Source organism: Passer domesticus, chromosome 15, assembly GCF_036417665.1.
Source record: "Passer domesticus isolate bPasDom1 chromosome 15, bPasDom1.hap1, whole genome shotgun sequence".
In the NCBI taxonomy this organism is placed as follows: Eukaryota; Metazoa; Chordata; class Aves; order Passeriformes; family Passeridae; genus Passer; species Passer domesticus.
Genome location: NC_087488.1, coordinates 11,032,457 through 11,050,456, shown reverse-complemented (window position 1 = coordinate 11,050,456; position 18,000 = coordinate 11,032,457). Strand labels below are relative to the sequence as shown.

The 18,000-nt window shown below is 42.8% G+C and overlaps 1 long non-coding RNA gene across 1 annotated transcript; it reads left to right on the top strand.

Annotated features, from left to right (window-relative positions):
* Positions 1 to 491: 491 nt before the first annotated feature.
* LOC135281633 (uncharacterized) lies at positions 492 to 9,227 on the top strand. The gene is made up of 2 exons (XR_010348222.1): positions 492 to 734; positions 9,113 to 9,227. It is a non-coding gene; the product is annotated as an uncharacterized LOC135281633 (long non-coding RNA).
* Positions 9,228 to 18,000: the final 8,773 nt, after the last annotated feature.

The following is an 18,000-nucleotide window of genomic DNA, read 5'->3' as shown; positions in this document are numbered from 1 at the left end:
AAGGTGGTTTAGCTCTTATTCATCACCCTCCTGGCATCCAGGCTTGAAATTCTTAATGTGATTAGTGCCGTGGAAACGATTTTCATCCTGCTCAGCTCTGCTCACAGCCCCTGGTAAAGTGCAAGACCTGGCGGTTGGGAGGAGAGGGTTCACTAAAAGCTGCCCCTTTTACAGTAGTGGTGAAAGGGCAGGGCTCTGTCCCCAGATTTTCTGTGGCACATGAATGTCCCTTTGCAAAGAGATCCACAGCAATGACATCCATCCACAGCAGAAACCCTGAGAGGGGAGTGCACAAAACTTGAGTTATTGTGGCAGAAGTGTGGACAGCCAGGAGAAAGTCTGTGAACACTCTCTGATATTGGAGCTCTAAGTAACTCAATTTTCCAAAAGGTCCCTGGCATTTGGTGTGTTATTAAGTAACTCAGCAGAGATCTGTTAAATGCATAACCTCCCTGCACAAAGGATACATTCTTTTACTGGGTTTCTCCCTTTAACCCCTACTTCCCTTTGGTACTTGGGTGCTCCGCAGTTGCCAACCATGATTTTGCCAACTGGGTTGAGACATTTCAGTGGGACAAATCACTCTGTTTATTCCCTGCCATCCTCACGAGTTTACAGCCAGAACCTCCATTGCTTTCAGCCTGAAATTTTCCTTTGCTTTCCTGCAAATCCTTGGACTTGTGTCATAAGGTGCACCAAGATATTTCACCAAGAGAGAAAACATCTGACAAAAGGTAAGGAATGAAGTTGGGCAGCCATAGCAGGTGACTGCAATAGTAGAAAAAGATTAAGCAGATGACAGGACTGAGCTGTGGTTTTTTCTCATTGGAGTATGATGGAGGACAGGGTAGAATTCAAGAAAAATGTGAGATAACCATTATGAGGAATATTGTAGGGAACAATTGTTATAAACTCAGTTTATTGAATTTTACTCATCAAATACTATGGAAGATGCTAGAGGTGTCATCTCGACTTGGATTTCAGCAGGTCACAAGGGTTTATGGAGGGCTGGTTTCAGGAATGTTGCTGTAGCCTCTCTGAGCACTATTGCAGCATAAAGTAGAGCACAGCCTTCCCTAAAACTGAGCTTCCACTTTGGGCTGGGTTGAAAGTAAATGCTGAATGGATGACATTGATTTGGGATTAGCTTTGCCACAAAGATAAAAGCTCTTGCAGCCAGGATGGGTCAATTAGCATCAACCCAAGTATCCTCCAGCTAAAACCTTCCCTTACAGGGAAAAAGAAGGAGGTGCAGGACCCTGGCTGACAGGGATAACTGAATCAGCACAGTCAGAAGTGGAGCACTTCTGGCCTCCTTAGCTTTTATCTATTTTTGTTTGCGACAAAGGAGGACTTTGGATTTTATAATATTTGTAATTCCCAAAGCCTTTAGGACATGGCATGTACCATGAGGGTGACAGAGAAAGAAAAGCTGCAGATCTCAGTGTTAACTGACCATGTGAAAGCAGCAGAGGAGCAGAAGTTGCCTGAGTGGCAGCTCAAAACTTGGTTTTTCCTGAGTCAGAGAAGGCAGGACATGAACACTCAGCCCTTGTCTCGTCCTCTTCCTCACAGGAGGTAAAGCTGATCTAATTGTCATGTGTTCATTGTGAGGAGGGAGGATGTTATAGCTCTACAGTCAGTCAGCTGTAACAGTGACTGCAGGAGTGGAGCTGGCCTTGAATAATGCAATCATTTAGTACCTATCTTAATACAAATTCTGCTGATTTGGCTGGAGAAGAAAGAAAATTAAGGTCATTAACGTAGACTATAGGAAAAATAAAAGGAAGAAACTGCCTTTTGCAGCCCCATACTCCTACTCCTTTCAGTTCCTACAATAACCAGTACTCACAGTGTTTATAATAGTTATCTGCTCAAGTATTAAATTAATTAGAAAAATCCCCCACAAAGTTAAATATATACCAGTTAATGGTGAAGATCTGAATGTGTCCAGTGAGGCAAGAAGGGAGCTGTGCAATTTGTGTGGAGTGACTGGAAACAGCTTTCTCAGTGCCCTTGAGTGCTTTTCCACCAGTGTGGCACATTCCCTTCATGAGGAATCTTGATTTACCCCATGTCTACAGCATCTTCTTCATTTTACCTCACTCCAGGGTTTTAATACTTGCATTTGCAAACCTCCAAAGATCTTGGTCTAAGGCTGTAGAAGTGAAAGAGATCCTTTTTACCCACTTCCCTAGGGTTTGTATATCTTCATCTCCCTTGACACTTGTTTTCATAGAATATTTGACTTTTTGTCACTTTCATGTGTGTTGCAGGCTTAGATAATGTGGGAATCTCTGCTTCCCAGTCAAGGGAGACCCAGCTCCTGGGACTTTATCTTAACTAGAAATGATCATCTGTGTTATTCAGAAACCTTTATGTAAATAACACTCCTGACACATACCTGCATAATTAGGGTCCCCCATGAATATGACCTCCTGTGGCTCACAGTGAAGTATTAATTGATCTGTGACATATTCTGCATTCCCACTGGAATGCAGTTTATGGCCAATGAGTTTCTCTTTGTTTTTGACTCACTGCATTATATGCAGATAAATTCATCACAATCTTGTTAATCAATGTTTCCTTCTAATGAACTATCACTCTTCAAAATCCATAGCAGAAGTACCCAGAGAGCTTTGACTTGTACCCTCTTCTGCAGGGCATGTGTAATTTGCTCATTTAATAATGATTTTAAAATGTTTAAAATCTAAACAAAACAACAAGTTTCTACTCTTGTATTCAGGTGTGACTTATCCATCTTTCATGATGAGACAGGCATAATAATTATATAAGCCCTTGGGCCAGTATACATGAGCATTAAAATGAATTATGACATGATCAGACTGCTGAGGAAAGCCACAGTTATTTTGCAGACATGGGGCCAAATTCTACTCTTCTGAAACTGGTCATGATGCTACAGAAGCCAGCAGTTACCTTCCTGTGAAATTTGCTCTGTGCAGCCTAATGTAAACTTGGGATTTTAGCCCTGTCATACTTGTACACTCTGCTGCCAAGAAAACAGTACAGAAAAAAGATGATAATTTTTCAGTTTTACATTGCAAGTGCACCTCTAAAACTCTGTGAGGCAATGGGAAGAAAACAAGAGATGACTTGGATACACAGAATTAAAATATGTGTGGTTTCCAAAAGCACAGCATAAAGGGGGAAAGTGAGAGAATTCTACAGCTACAATAGTTTGACCAAAGATCAGAGAAGTCAATGGGAGTCTTTCCATTTTTCATTCAGTGAGATTTAGATCAGATCCCTTTGGGGACTCATAATGAAGTTTATTTCCATTATAAATATACAGTTGATATGTCAAATTTTACTACCATCATGAGAAAACGATTACACACAGAGTCACAGCCCAGCTGAAATTCACTTGAAAGAAAATTACTGTAAGTTACTATTGCCAAGTTTTAAAGGGAATGACATTTGACAAGAAAAACATTCATACTTCTTAGATATAATCACTAAATTGTATTCTTTCTGTGGTGATCAGTCTATTGCACTCATTAATGAGAAATCTGTCCCTCTCAAAAATTGATCCTTACTGACCTTTTCCATATCTTCTTCCTGATCTTAGCAGATGACTTGACGGGGGGAAAAAATATATATTTTTACACTAAAATAGCCAAATGCTAGCAGAGTTTAGATAGGTGCACGAGCTGCAACCAACTAATTTTGAAGTAAATTTTTGCTTGTCTTTTTCAAATTAGCTCCTTTTTTTTCTCTTCTAGTGAAGACAAAGCATTAGTGCAAAGGTAATAACTTTTTTATGATCATAAACTAGACTGTCTGATTTATGGCTTTCTTTCTGTGGGTGTTACATTTATATTAACCATATCCTAATTCGGGATCAACCACAGCTTTTGTGAAGACCTCAGTACTTAAAAAATGAACAAACTCAACCCAACATGTTATTAATTACATAGGAAATTGATATGGAAAAGAGCCTTTGACCATATTTACATCAGAATAGATTCCTATTTGAAAAATGAAGTGATTGACACACTTTTATCAAGCACTCAAAACTCAGAATTTTCAACCGTTTCTACTCATTATGAACATAATTTGGTTTTGGTGGGTGGAATTCTCATTAGTCTCTGAGCTGGCTGGCGTGTTTTGATAACTGAAAAACAAAGTAAAAATCTCAGCAATGTGAAAGCAAGTTTGTTTATTTTCCCAAATGACCCTATTGAAATTCTCTCTCCAAATTAAAAACATGCTAATACATATTGATAAGTTTCACATGCCCCTCACTTTGAGGGATACCAGTCATTCTGACTCTGAATCACTAAGCTCTCCCTATATTTCATATTCTCCCATTACTGGATTCATTGACAGGTTGGAAAGAGGATGTAACAGACTGAAGTCTAAGAAAGAAATAAAGCAAAGAGATGAAGGAATGTTTTTTATCTGTCTGTCTCCTTGAGTCTTCAGATGGTGACTAGATGCCTACAGATAAGACTTTTCTTAATCAAGGAGTTAGAGAATTCTGCAGTTAAATGACATTGAGTGAGTCATAGAGGAGCTCAGATCATCTTCAGTTGTTAGAATTTGCATCCCTCTGAATACAGATAATAATTTTTCCAGGAGTCAAAGACCACAACTTTCTAAATCAGTTATTTTGGTGGGAAGAGGAGCTTCAGGGCTCCTATGTGTCATTTTCAAAGGTCCTAAATGTTAGAGCTGACCCAGGGCAATGTGACAGAAGCCACTGGCTGAAATTCTGTCTCCAGTGAGCCCAAGGGGGAGTCTGAATTCAGTGTGGCCATGTTACCACCCAGGGTGTCAGTGGGAAAATTGCCAGTCTAAACCTCAAAGCAATACATTTAACCCCAGGAAGCAAAATAGAAAAAATATTCCAGTCCCCAGTCCCTCATCTCCCCACAGAGCCTCCACCCCCCAAGCCAGAGATAGGAGCCAAATGGAGAGTGCCATCAGATTTACAGGTCTGTCAAGGTGAGAGGTGCTTGGGAAAAGTCTCAGCAGAAGACATCTGTGAGGCAGGGAGGTATTTTTATTTTTCTAATAAAATGGGTAACTGAGTGTAGGAAATGGGGGCTACAGCCATGAGATATGAAGGCAGTGAGAAATTGCAGAAATTGGCCAAAAGAAAGTTCACCAATGGGCTCACAAAATCACAGAATGGTTGAGGTTGGAAGGGGGCTCTGGAGGTCACCATGTCCAGCCCAAGCTCAAGCAGGGTCAGCTAACTTAGGCTGCCCAGGGCTGTGTGCAGACAGCTCCATTCCACAGAGACATCCAGGGGCACACTGCAGCCCTCACTGTCACCATTCGGGGATGATTCCATCAGACCTTTCCTCCAGGGGCAGACCCTTCCCCAGCTCCCTCAGTACTGCTGTTTCTCATTCATTAATGGATCTCCCACAAGGAATTTCTTGACATGCAGGTAGCTCATAAACCCACAGTTTTTATGGGAGTCAGGGCAGAGCTTAATTCTAGTTACAGGAAACAGGAGGAAGAAGGGCAGATTTCTTAGCTGTTTTGTTGTAATTTAAGTAGGCTTCTAAGATACGAGGAGCTGGCAGAAATGTCAGAGGTTACAAGGAGTTTCCATACAATTGCAAATCCATATTTCTCCATCCTTATGCACAACATGGGAGAAGAGCAGACAGGGGTAAGTGGCAAAACCAGGAGGAGGAAGAGAGCTGTTAGCTGGCTCTGGTTTGTTTCTCCCTCTTATCAGATCTTAATTTTGCAGCAGCAGCAGCTTCCACAGCAAACTCCTTTCCAGCCTGACTCCTTAGAGATGGAAGTTTCAGGCACAGGAGAGCAGCTAAGGAGGCAGAGGAGCAGCTTTTTCTGGCTGCAGCAAACTGTGTGGGATCCCTCCATGGCACAGCTTGGTTTCCTTTGCCTACAAGCCTGACAGGTTCCCCGAGGAGATAGAATATTTGGTTAATTTGTCATTTGTAATTAGGTGAATCCTGACAAACATTAAGACTGCACTGTGATTCTTTGATAGGCACCCGTGATTTTTTTCTAATTGGTCAAGATTTTCTCTGCTGGATATATATTTCAAACTGCAAAAGAAATCAATACCCTACCCAACTATTTTAGACATGTAGACATCCCAAAGGATGTCACTGAATGAACTGAAGTAATTGGGGCCATACTGTGACATAACACAACACAATTGCTCTACTGAGATTGTTCCAATTTTACATCCACTTATGTACCACCACAGAAATCTGTCCACTGTTAATATTTTAAATTATTATTATTTTTTTTTTTGCTTGACAACCAGCTTTTCCATCATTTTAGATGCTATTTCCTGTTTAATCCATCCTGGGTACAATTGTCTGTTCTTTTCCTTGCAGTTCCCAGGGCAGATGGAAGAAAATGGGCATCAGTTTAGATTGTCTGTGCCAGGAAATATATAATAATGCCGTCATTCTTAAGACAACTCTGCAGCAGCAGGCTCAGACAGCTACAAAGTGGAGCACATGCATGGATTTGTCATCCTGTCTTACTCTTAAACAACATTGGCTTCTTTGTCAATTGTGAGGAAACAGGGGGAAAGCCCCTTGGAGATGAGCCACACGTTTATTTGTTCCTGAGCTCTGATAGCAATGTTGGCTGCAACACAATCCTTTTTTTTTTTTTTGAGGTGAGCATCTTGTGCAACTTGCTCAGAAAAGTCAACAGATGTGTTTGACAAATGCACTTTCTTGACACAAGTTGACTTGTGTCACCCAAGGGCAGGATGTGTGTGACAGCAGAAACCCAATGTTCCAGACAGACCAGGAGTGCTGTTACCTGTTCCCTACATCCCAAATTCTGGTGTGAAAAACAATGGTAATGATGTGTAGGTAGAAGTGCCCTAGCACACCACTGGCACAGAGTGAAACAAACCTTGGGGAAGATGTGAGCAGAAGCTTCCTTTTCTGCTCTTCTGCACCAATGCCCACCAATCCATGGTGGTGGACATCTGATGTTTCTATTCAAACTAATGATTTAGTAAGGCTGTGTCTTTTACCAAGTTCAGCTGAGTGTGGTGGGTGCTTCCGAGAGGGGACACTCTGCTCCACCTCCTCCTTTTTCACAATACTCAGAACATGAAGAGATTCACTTTGTCTCATGGACAAGTACGTTCAGGTTCTGTGGACCTAAAGTCCTACTGGAGCCCACAGCCTCTCTTTCCAGAGAGCCACTGGGAAGAAGGTGCCCTCAGAGTTGTAGATTTTTCAGTTTTTCTGCCTTCATCAAATATTTGGGGGATATAATGAAAATATTTATTTGTAACTGCAATGGGAGATGCCTTTTCCTGGTAGATGCTCTGTTTCTCAGGCCCTGTGAGAGAAACAAAGTCTGGAAGATGTGTTTTAGGTGGTTGCATTCCCCATCCTCACCTGTGCCAGAGGTTGGGACATCCACAAAGAGTTTAACTCTGGTCACAAGGGCACACAAGCAGCACCTGAGGAACTGTACTTGCACTGAGACAGACACACAACCTATCCAAGCACTTCACGAGGGGGATGGTAATATTTTTAATGCCTCTCAGCAAGCACATGTTAAGAGGTTTGGTAACCCAATATGAATTCTGAAATGTACAGCCACACCTGTGTCAACCCCTAATGAGAAAGTGCCTCTGAAGCACTCCAGTAAAACACCTGCAGCCCGTGTGACTTTTGTGTTGCCTTTAGATAAACACATGCTCCCTCATGAGAGCAACCTTGCTGTTTAAGTTGATGTACTTGCAGATCATGGAGTATGAAAATGTGTCCTGGTAAAATTAGTGTTGCAAGTCGTGATGGCAAAACACATTTCCTTTAAAAATGGAATGTCACAACTGATGGATGACATCTAATTGAGTGACACACTTCCACATGGATTAGCACATGCTTTTCTCAAGTTAGAATGACTTCATTTTAAGGAAAATCTCTACAAGGGAAGGGAAGGAGATACACCCCTTCCTTTTTGGTGCATTAAGGAGGTTTGAGAATTCCCCACTCTCCTACTTGTTTCTTGAATTTCAGCTCCCTTTAAAGTCAAAAGCAGCATTGAATGTCCATTTCCAGCACTCCTGTATCAAGGGAGGGTTCTGTTCCTGTTGCTTTTTCACCAGATGTGTCCCCAGCAAGAGTGCCCAGAGCTACCAGAGAACCCTGCAAGAAGCTGAGGCCAATATCCAACATTTAGGCCTAATTCAGGTTGAAGACCAATTGCCAACATTTCAGGCATAATCTCATCCTAAAAAAGAGCCCAGAATAAACTGCATCAACTGCTACTTCTTCCTGTTCTGGACCCCACAGCAAAGTGTCACTGGAACAGTCTGTGGTGCTCCAGAGCTCCCTCCCACCAGCTTCTCAGCTGCCCGAGCCCCCTTGTAATAGATTAAAATAAATAATGATGATAGGGAATTAATAGCTAACTAATTAAGGTTTAGAAAGGCCAGCAAAATCATCCCAGAGCTAAGAAGCTTTCCACAGCTTAGGTTTGAAGAAAAGTTGACGCATGAGCAATGTTTATGTTCTAATCCTCCTGTATCCCATGCTCAGTCTCCGTGAGAGGAACATACCTCTGCATCTCTCTTCTCTTCTGGATTTTATAGCTCTCCTCATTAATCTTGTGTTTTCCCTTGGGTGAGTCCAGTTCTGTTACCATTCAGCCTCAAGGCTGGGACCCTGGAAAATATCTTCTGAATTTTCAACAAGTATTTGTCTCCCTCATCACAGCTCTTATTCCTCTCTTCCCTTAGGAAACATAACTCATTAAAGATCAAGAAGAGCTTAACTCAAATATAGGTTTTATTTAGAGAATTTCCCCTTCCCATCTCCTCTTCACTTTGCCCACTGTATTTTATTTTCACCATCTGCACTGTCCTTTCAAAAACAACTTTCCAGCTCTGTAGCTGTAGCTCCTTTAACATCCATCAGTGTTAAAGGAGTTATCCTGCATTCACAGCAAGAGTAAAGATCCCAGATTTATGCTTCTTTATCATTTAACCAGTAAAAGCTACAATTTACTTAAGGTTCTGCAGTCTTTCAAGCATTCCTTAATAAGGAGTACTTATCCTTGTCACAAAAAGGTAACCTTAGGATTATACAAGAATAAAACTTTCTTTTGTCTTTTCTTCCAGGTGTCCATATGACTGCAACGGGGAATCTGGCCAGCTCACAGAAACTTCCTCTTCTCCAAGAACTGCATACTGAGGCAAATTCCCAGCTTATTAAAAAATAGTTGTGTTATTTTGCCATCTTGTTTGTTCTGCAATTCCTCTGTATACTTCCTCTCTCTCTCTCTGTCTCTCTTATTTTTTTTAATTATGCCTCTGGCTTTTGGAGGGGAAAAAAAAAGGAAATGGAAAAGAAAAAAAGCCAAGAAATTTTAAAATATATCTTTATTTTGGGCTGTGTGTTACTTCCAAACTTCTGCAGGAATTGATAGGAACATCCCAATATTCAGATGTTATTTGTCCAGTGAGGAGCTGTTTGCATGAAGAAGTACACAGAAGCTTCCAAAAAAGCCCTGAAGATCTTAAAGTATGTTATAAAGCTTCTCTTCAGCTTCTGACGGAGTGCCTTAATTTCACTGCTACTGAAGTCTTTTCCAAAGTAAATGAAATCAAAACTGGAATGGCTAAAACTTGAGTAACACTGTCCCAGAGTTTAATGTGGTCCAAACACTCAATTTCAAAGTTTAGCTTAGTTGTTTTAGTTTTCCTGAATGATTCCTAAGACAACTTTTCAGTTCAGTGGTGGATTTTCTTTGGTTGTTTGGTTTCTTTTTTTGCCCCATCTTATAACTTCTTAGATTTTGAAGGTAAAATCCAGTTATGTTGAGATCTGGGAAACTGCTCCGTCAAAATAAAGGAAAATGTCAAAATAAAGGAAAATATTTTGGTCTGTGGCTTCTTTCACGGAGACACAAAACTGACCATAACAACATCTTTTTAGTTATACTTCATCCTTCATTATTTTTGAAGGAAAGGATTGACAGAATTCCGTATATCCTTTCTTCTTTAAATGCTACAAAAGTAGCCTAGAATTTTTTCTTAATATACACTTGTGACAAAATTGAAAAGACACACAAAAAAATATTAAAAAAAATTTGAAAAGACAGTGCAATGTTTGTTGGTGAATCACCCAAATGGCACCCAGACTCCAACACAACATTGTTGCGTAGCTATTTGCAACTTCACTTAATTGAATTTTGCAATGCAGTTTCACAACGCCACTTTATAAGGCTTCCTTTGTAAGAATCCAGTTCCTTAGCACCTAAAAACCCCAGCCAGGCTTTGGAGAGGTGGAGAGGGGTGTTTCAGCTCTGCCTGCTCCTGGCTTTTCACCATCTCTCCCTGCTCTGTGCCGCTGGCGCATCGATCGCGCATCCCGGGGCGCGGATGAAGGGAAGGATTGCGCCTCCCAGTCCTGACACATTTTTATCCTTTGACATCACAGAGGATGAACCGACAGCACCGTTCAGACACTCACAGCCCCTGGTGCCTCCTCAGTGCTCAGTGCTCATGGTTTTAATGCGGCCTCTGTGCTTCTCCTGCCCTGCTACGGCAGAGCCGCAAAGTCTCCGGCTCTCCGGCACAAATCGCGCTGTTTTGGTAAACTTTTCAACCCTCCTGCCAGGCTGGGCTGCTGAGAGCTGGGAAGAGCTCGTTATGCCTTAATGGCCTGAGTGGGTCCAGCGTAGGGCTGGGAGTACAAGTGTTTATGGAAGGATGAAAAGCAGAAAAAAAAAAAAAAAAAAGGGTTTTATGGAGGAAGGTATGATGTCACCCGGACCACAGCCTATTTCTGGAACTAAGCTGTGAAACCCATGATACATTTTGACACATAAATGTTGCCAAGGAAAACTGATAATATAATTGTTAATACGGTCACAGCCAACTGTTTTTCAGATAAGGAGTTAAACTCTTCTATGCAAGACAGTATTTGTGGAACGTAGCACCTAGTCATTCCATGCTTTCATTGGCTCTGGGATTACTTATATCATATTTAAATAAAAGGACTAGATTATTGGGTACCATAAGAACAATGCATTGCTTATGGTCTTGCAGCATTTATCTTAAGTCAATACAAAAGTTTTGAGTTCTAAAGCCTATGTCAAGGGCAGTGAAACAAGGGCCACATTCAATGAACCAGTGATTTGTTTATTTCTTAATGCACATTTAAGTATCTTATTTTGGGGACTCAGATATACTTAAATGATTCAGTTAAATACAGCGTAATTTAAAAAAATTGTGTCTGTCTGAGGAACCAAATCTGATAGAAAATATTAAAAGTTATTATGTGCAATTTGTTCTAGATAAGGCTAATGATCAAACAACTTCCTCATCTCTGCCACAGCACAATTTCCCCTGAGATAGAGGTCCATTTTTGCATCCCTCATATGAGCTTTGTTCCTGGGAGTTTGACAGGGCTCCACAATGTAATTATAGTGATTAGGAGTAAGTAATACCAGAAAAGAAGAGTTACTTTATAAGAGCAGATATGGAAGGGAAGGGATAGGTTGAGATATGAAACAGAGAGAGACACTGTAGCCCAGAGACGTGAAAACTGCTCAGAGGGGCTCAGGACATAGAGGCAAAGAGTGACAGCCAGGACTCAAGGTGTGCAGGGAACAAGTGGAGCACTGAAGGGTGAAGTCTGGGCATGAGAAAGAAGTAGAACATCTCTGCCACCTGCAAAAATGCAGGCAGGCCAGAGTTTAAAAGATGTTTAGGTGACCATAAAGGAGTTTCAGAGAACCAGAAGTCTCCCTGAGTCTTAGACTCTTATGTTCTCCTCAAAAGCTTGTAATGTCCTTTGTTTCCATATTTACAGGCAGACACTTTTAAGTATGAGATTATAAAATGGTGTCATTATTTAAATCAATACTTTCTATTCCTTAAATTCTGAAATTTCTGATTGCAATGAAATAATTTTTTTTTTAAATCCTGGTTTGTAGTAGATCCCTGCAGTTCATTTGCAGCTATGGCCAATTTACTCTCTTATAGAAAGAAAAATAGGTCTCTGGTTGAGTGTTTCCTTCAAACACAGAATAATGTCTCTTTACTGCTGACCCTCCCCGCTCCCAGTGTGAGAATGGAGTGAGTGAATTTGGCCATGAACCTGCTGTGCTCCTGACTTTGATGATGTCTGAAGGTCCGTGAACAATTCAGTTGGGAGTGATTTGTGCTGGTGTTATTTCCATTTCCCCAAAATCAGCTTTCCTGCCATGAAGTGATGCTGTGCTGTCCCTGGAGTGGGGTGCAGGGTCATTGGAAACTGGGTCTCCATGTCCAGACCCCATCTGGTGGTGTCTGTGCAGAGCTGCCTTGGCTGTGGTGTTTTCCCAGCTGTTTCTTGGCTTCCAGCAGCAGCTCTCCATGTTCAAGTGTCTGTAACACACGATCTCCCCACGGTGGGAAGTGTGATGGTGTGATCAGTGAGCTCCATCAGATGCTGCTGAATGTAGTTAAGGAAAATAACATCCGAGAAAGGATCACTTCTACCTCCTTGAGCCCAGTTCTTTCTGCTAGAAAGTCTCTTCCCAGGTGTCTGTTCATATTGCCCAGCAATGCCTGCAGGGCAGCTTGTCTTTGACTTCCCTTGCTTAATAGATCATATCACACCATTTTACTAAGCTAGCAGAAAAGTTTGGAGCCTGCTCTCCTCTGATTCCCTGCCTTGAGCCAGAGTTTCAAGTTGTTTTTCCAATGTGCACTGATTTATCTTTTCCTCCCTCAAGTAGCAATTTCCCAAATAATGGGTCAGGGCTGAGTGACAGCGTGGAACTAGGTGGCCAGAAGAAATTTCTATATATTATTCCTCCTTTTTGAAGACAGGGCATGAATTCCAGAGGACTGAGGACTGCTGCCAGCTCAGCATCAGCTCAGTCCCGACCTTCACTGCGTGTTGTTCGCCCAAGAGCAGCAGAGTGCAGCCTTGCCTGCTGGAGCTTGGATTTCTGTGTAATTGCTTCCCATGTTACTGAATTTACAAGGTCGAATTACACACCCTGGCTTCAGCAGGGACCTTTCCATTGGCACGGTGCCAATCTGATGGCCATGTGTCTCCCTTTCAATAAGACACAGGGGACCAAATCACCTATCCATGTTCTTGGGCCTCCTGTCTCCTCTAGTTGGACACCTCCTAGTCTCGGAGATTAATTGAGGTCTTCAAGTGTTGAGTCTATAGGAAATAGAAAGACTTGGGCAGAAGTTTGTCCAGATGAAGGCAGAACTTACTAGAGAGATCAGGGCATGGTCATTTGGAAAGATTTAGTTATATATTCAGTGAGGAGGTTTAACTGGGGACAACACAGATAATCCTGCAATGTAGAGATGGAAAATTTGCATTTATACCCTGAACATCAACTGTTCCTGCCAGTTGTGGGAATTGTAACACTTGTGGGAAACAGGTGCTTGCTCGGTCCAGTGTTCACAGAACTCTCTTCCCCACAAACCCCTCAGTTTGCAGAGAAAAAGCTGTTTGTACATAAAGAACTGTTACGCATGTTTCAGATTCTTAATGTCTATGAAGTTTCAATTACCCACTAAAGGAGGAAAAAGGAAAAAAAAGAGTACCATGAGTATCATGTGACCAATTCATTTAAGAAATTATATGGCCCCTCAACACTTGGGGATCTGTGTGTAGCTGGCCCTGCTATGCTTGTTTTCCTCTCGTTACTGACCTCTTTGTACAGATGGGGACTGAGAACTGAAAAGATGAAACACTGTGTGACAGCCAAGCAGGGAAACTGTGGCTGAGTCATGAAGAAACTCACATTTCCCAAGGATTAAGCACTGAAAGCCATCTGTAGGTGACAGAGGAACCAGGCAGGGAAAACCCCAGCCGTCTGCAGAAGGTCAGAGATAAGGGAAACATCTTAAGGACTAGTGTAAAGGTAGAGTGAACCGGTCTCACTGTGTGATTAAATGATTCCCATCAGCCACGGTGTCACAAACAGAAAACATGTGGGCATTGCTGCCATTCCTCAGCCCTCAGGAGAGGAGAGCAGCCTGCTCTCCTCCGTACTTCTTGAGAGTCCCACCTCTCTCTGAGGCACTTGCAGAGCTCACAAAATCAGCAGGAATTCAGGTTGGTCACATTTGCCTTGTGAATTACAACACATGATGGATGCTAGGGAAAAAAATTGGAAGGGAAAAATATAGTAAAGCAATCCCAAATATTAGTCTGGCATCTCCCCTTGCTCCCTCTCTCTTGAGATAGCACATGGTCAGCAGGGCAGATGGCACCATGGACTCAGCCTCCACCTCCACAAGGAGAGTGGGAGCTACTGTCAGCAGCAGCTGCTTCCAGGGTGGGATTTCTCTTGGATGGAGACAGCGTCTGCCTTGGCAGTGTCTGATTTGTGGGACATGGCTCTCCACCACCCCCTCATCTCCATCCTGCACCTGTGCCAAGAGCCAATTCCATCACTTGTGTGTCCACAAACTAAAAACCAGGTGAGGGCCACAAGCAAGGAGGAAACAGAAGTGTGGGTGGGGCTGGAGGAAGATGGACAGCACTGGACACCAGAATAGTGGTGCTGAACTCATTAGCAATAATAAGCTAATTATCTTTACCCAAACCACCATTAGTAAAGTGGTTACCACCAGGCAGTCCCAAAAGGAGTGATTTCTTTGGGACAACACAGTCAGGCCATGTGTTGGTGGGGGACGCTGCTGACCTGAGGCCTCTTCCCAGGTCTCACCCACAACCCACACAGAAATCTCTTCCTCCACGTATTGGGGCAGATTCCAGCACTTCATTTCAAAGGCAATGCCAGCTGAGAGCAGGTTTCTGTTCCATGGCAGTGTGGGGATCATGCTGCTTTCTTGTGGCTGTGGATGGTGACAGAGAAAATAATTCGATAAGTCTGCAGAATGTTTTTATTGTCATGTCAACAAAATATTTTCTGCCTCCACAGACTGTGGAAGTACTTAGCATGCAGCATCCATCCAGTTTTGGAAAACACTTGAAAACCACCAACAGAATCTCACTATTCCTTTTTTTAGCTCCATAATGAAAAAGCAAACAAGAAATACGCTGATTCCCAAAATGAACTAATTTTTTTTCTGAAGCAATTTAATTTTTTAGCTTTGATCTGATACCAGAACCCAAAGGACTTACTTGCTATTTCTAAATAATGAGTCTAATGTTTATGCTCTGAGCCTGAACTTTTCTGGTTTTGGAAAAAATGTGACTTTACATAAAAGTCCTTTGATTAAGAGATCTGCAGTCAGAGGAGTTTTCGATACAATAATGAAAAGGCCTTTCAGATCGCTCACTCAAACACTGCTCAGCACGATATTACTCAAGAAGGGAAGAAGCCGACAGAACAATCACACTATTAGTCTTTGCCTTGCCAAGTGTTGTGTTAGTCATATTCCTATGGTAAAATCTCCCAGAAGTGGCTAAGAGAAGTCTTACACTGCATGGAGCAATGCATGCCGGCAAATGCACCCTGACCTGGGTGGTCTGTCACCCTGCTCTCTCCTTTGATTGTTATTTAACCCTGTTTCATTGAGGCTTTAGGAGTTGATTGCTGTACAGAGGGAAAGTGTTTGGAGGAGAAACAGAGGCTATTTCCTCCTGCTATGGTCCGAATTCCCCTGCAGCAGGGATGGTACCTACAGCACGCTGCACAGGCTTTTGTTCCCAGTAAGATCATGGCACAAAGCACAGCCTTGCACAGTGAGATCCCATTCCCTGCCCCACCAGAGCACTCTGGCTGCAGTGCACCCACCTCTCCTGGGTGCCAGCAGCACCCAGTCCCTGGGCTCAGCCGAGCTCCTGCGAAGGTCACCCTGCTGTCCTGGTCCTGCTTCCCGAGACGTGGGATGGAAAGAGTGACTCTGGCACTTGCTAAGTAGGTTGAAGTTTGGAAGCTGAGTGCCTGTGTTATTTATGCAGAACTGACATGTCTCTTTGTCCTGAGCCATGTGGCCCAGATTCCAGCCCTTGTATCTACAAAACATTACTCATGTGCCCGCTCCTCCTGCAAGTCCTTGATTCCAACGGGATTACTCACATGTGCACGCACACCCAGGGCTCTGCACAGCAAAGGCAAATCCTGCTGCCTTCAGCTGATTTACACCACCACTCTGGAGATGAAAATCTGACACAGGAGCAGCTCAACAGGAAAAGGAAAATCAACCTGATACCTCCTCTGTATTCTGCTTCCACATTCCCCTCTCCACTGTCACTTGGGCAGCCTGCAGGAGGGACTGCTCCCCTCTACCATCAGGGCATTGCTGCATACTAGGGGTTAAAATGAGAAAGCACTTTGGTTTTGTAGATTTATTGCTTTCCTCCTGCTATATTTGTAAAGCTCATCATTCAGGTCAGCCATCCCCACCCCTGCAGCTGTCTGTACATTTTTTTTCTCTGGTTCTAGAGTTGTACTTTACTGAGGAAATTATAATTATTAAAACACACAAGGTCACGCTCTAGATGAACTTGGAAACAGTTCAAATATGTTTTCAGGTTTGAAACTATGTAGCAGCTATGGCCAAGTGGTGAGTTCATAACAAAAGAATGGTTAATTTCACACTTCAGATAACATTTCCCCCGGAAAGCGGTAAAGCATATTGGGACAGGAATTATTAAAGGTCGAGAACACTGGAGACACATAATCAGTCATTAGTCCTGATAATTAGATATTAAAGATAGGCTCAGGGTGGGGGTAGAGTGGTTCTGCCTGAATGAGCCAGTGTGTGTTCTTACTTTTAAATCATTCTTTTAAAAAAAGTTTTTCATCTTCAGAAAGGCACCATGACTTTGTGGACTTGACGTGGGACTCCTCGAGAGCTTCCCCACAAGTGACTCCTCTTCACCTGCTGCAGGTCACAATTCTGGTTGCATGCCAGCATATAACATCATCAGGCCAGCACTAGAATTAAAATTTACAAACTGTATTCTGAATGAGCAGCAAAGAAAATATGCATGTGCCTCTCTCCCTGAGTTACCTCCCCCTGTGCCTTGGGATGGTGGGAGGAAAGCAGTGGCAGATGTTTGTGGCCTCCCCAGCAATCTGCATCAAAACTAATCACTGTTCATCCCTTGCAAACTGAAAAAGAGATTTCCATACAACAGGTTTTGAAAGACCAAACCTCCTCTGTGCAGACAGCAGCCTGGAATGGCTCTCTGCTAGCCTGTGTGAGATTTGTGGCTAAACCAGGTTGATCTTGGTTGGTTTTCTTCCAAAACCGAGGCTGTGCCATGCAGACCTCCCCTACTCCATTAACCTGCATTTCAGTGTTGAGGCTTATCAGCAGTGCTTCCAAAGAATCACTTAAAATCATGTTTCTGCTATACACAAAAAGAACATCCCAAACCCCCTGAACTATCTCTCTCTTCCTGAACACTGGCATCCAAAAATCAGTGCTGGATGTTCCAAATCCTCCCTCAGCAGCTTTCCCCTGAAACAGCCACAGCCCAGCCCAGGTTGCCCACGCATCCTCAGCTGTGCCTCCAGGTCTCCAGTATCACCCTGCACCAGGGGAAAACACTCAGTACAATCGACTTGTGCAGCTGGAGTTGTGAAAATCTACTCAAGAAGAAAATCAGGAGATGACTGACTTTATGAGCACATCTCAGAGGCACGTGCTGCTGCCACCCACATGTCCCTCTGCCTTGGCTGGGGGGTGACATTGGATTCTAGTCTCTGGCTTTGGGGAAATCAGTGACACCCCAGCTGCTGGAGTGGAGGGGAAAGGTGATGCTTTATCTGGGCTAGTGCCCTAGCTAAGGGTCTTTTATTTTCTCAGCTGTGCACAGCTATGGACATGCCCACAGTCTGTCTTGGAATTGTGTCCCCATGTTGGCTGTTCAGCTGCATGGCAATGAGGTCAAGAGGCTGAGCTTTACCTCTGAATTTTTTGTATTTTCCAGGTATCATATTTTATTTATAATTTAGAAAGAACTTGCTCATGTCTTTGTGGGGAAAAAAAAAAAAGGAATGGCAGTGAGCATTCAACACTAGTTTCATTTTTCATCACCATTATCAAGGTTTGGATTTTAACTT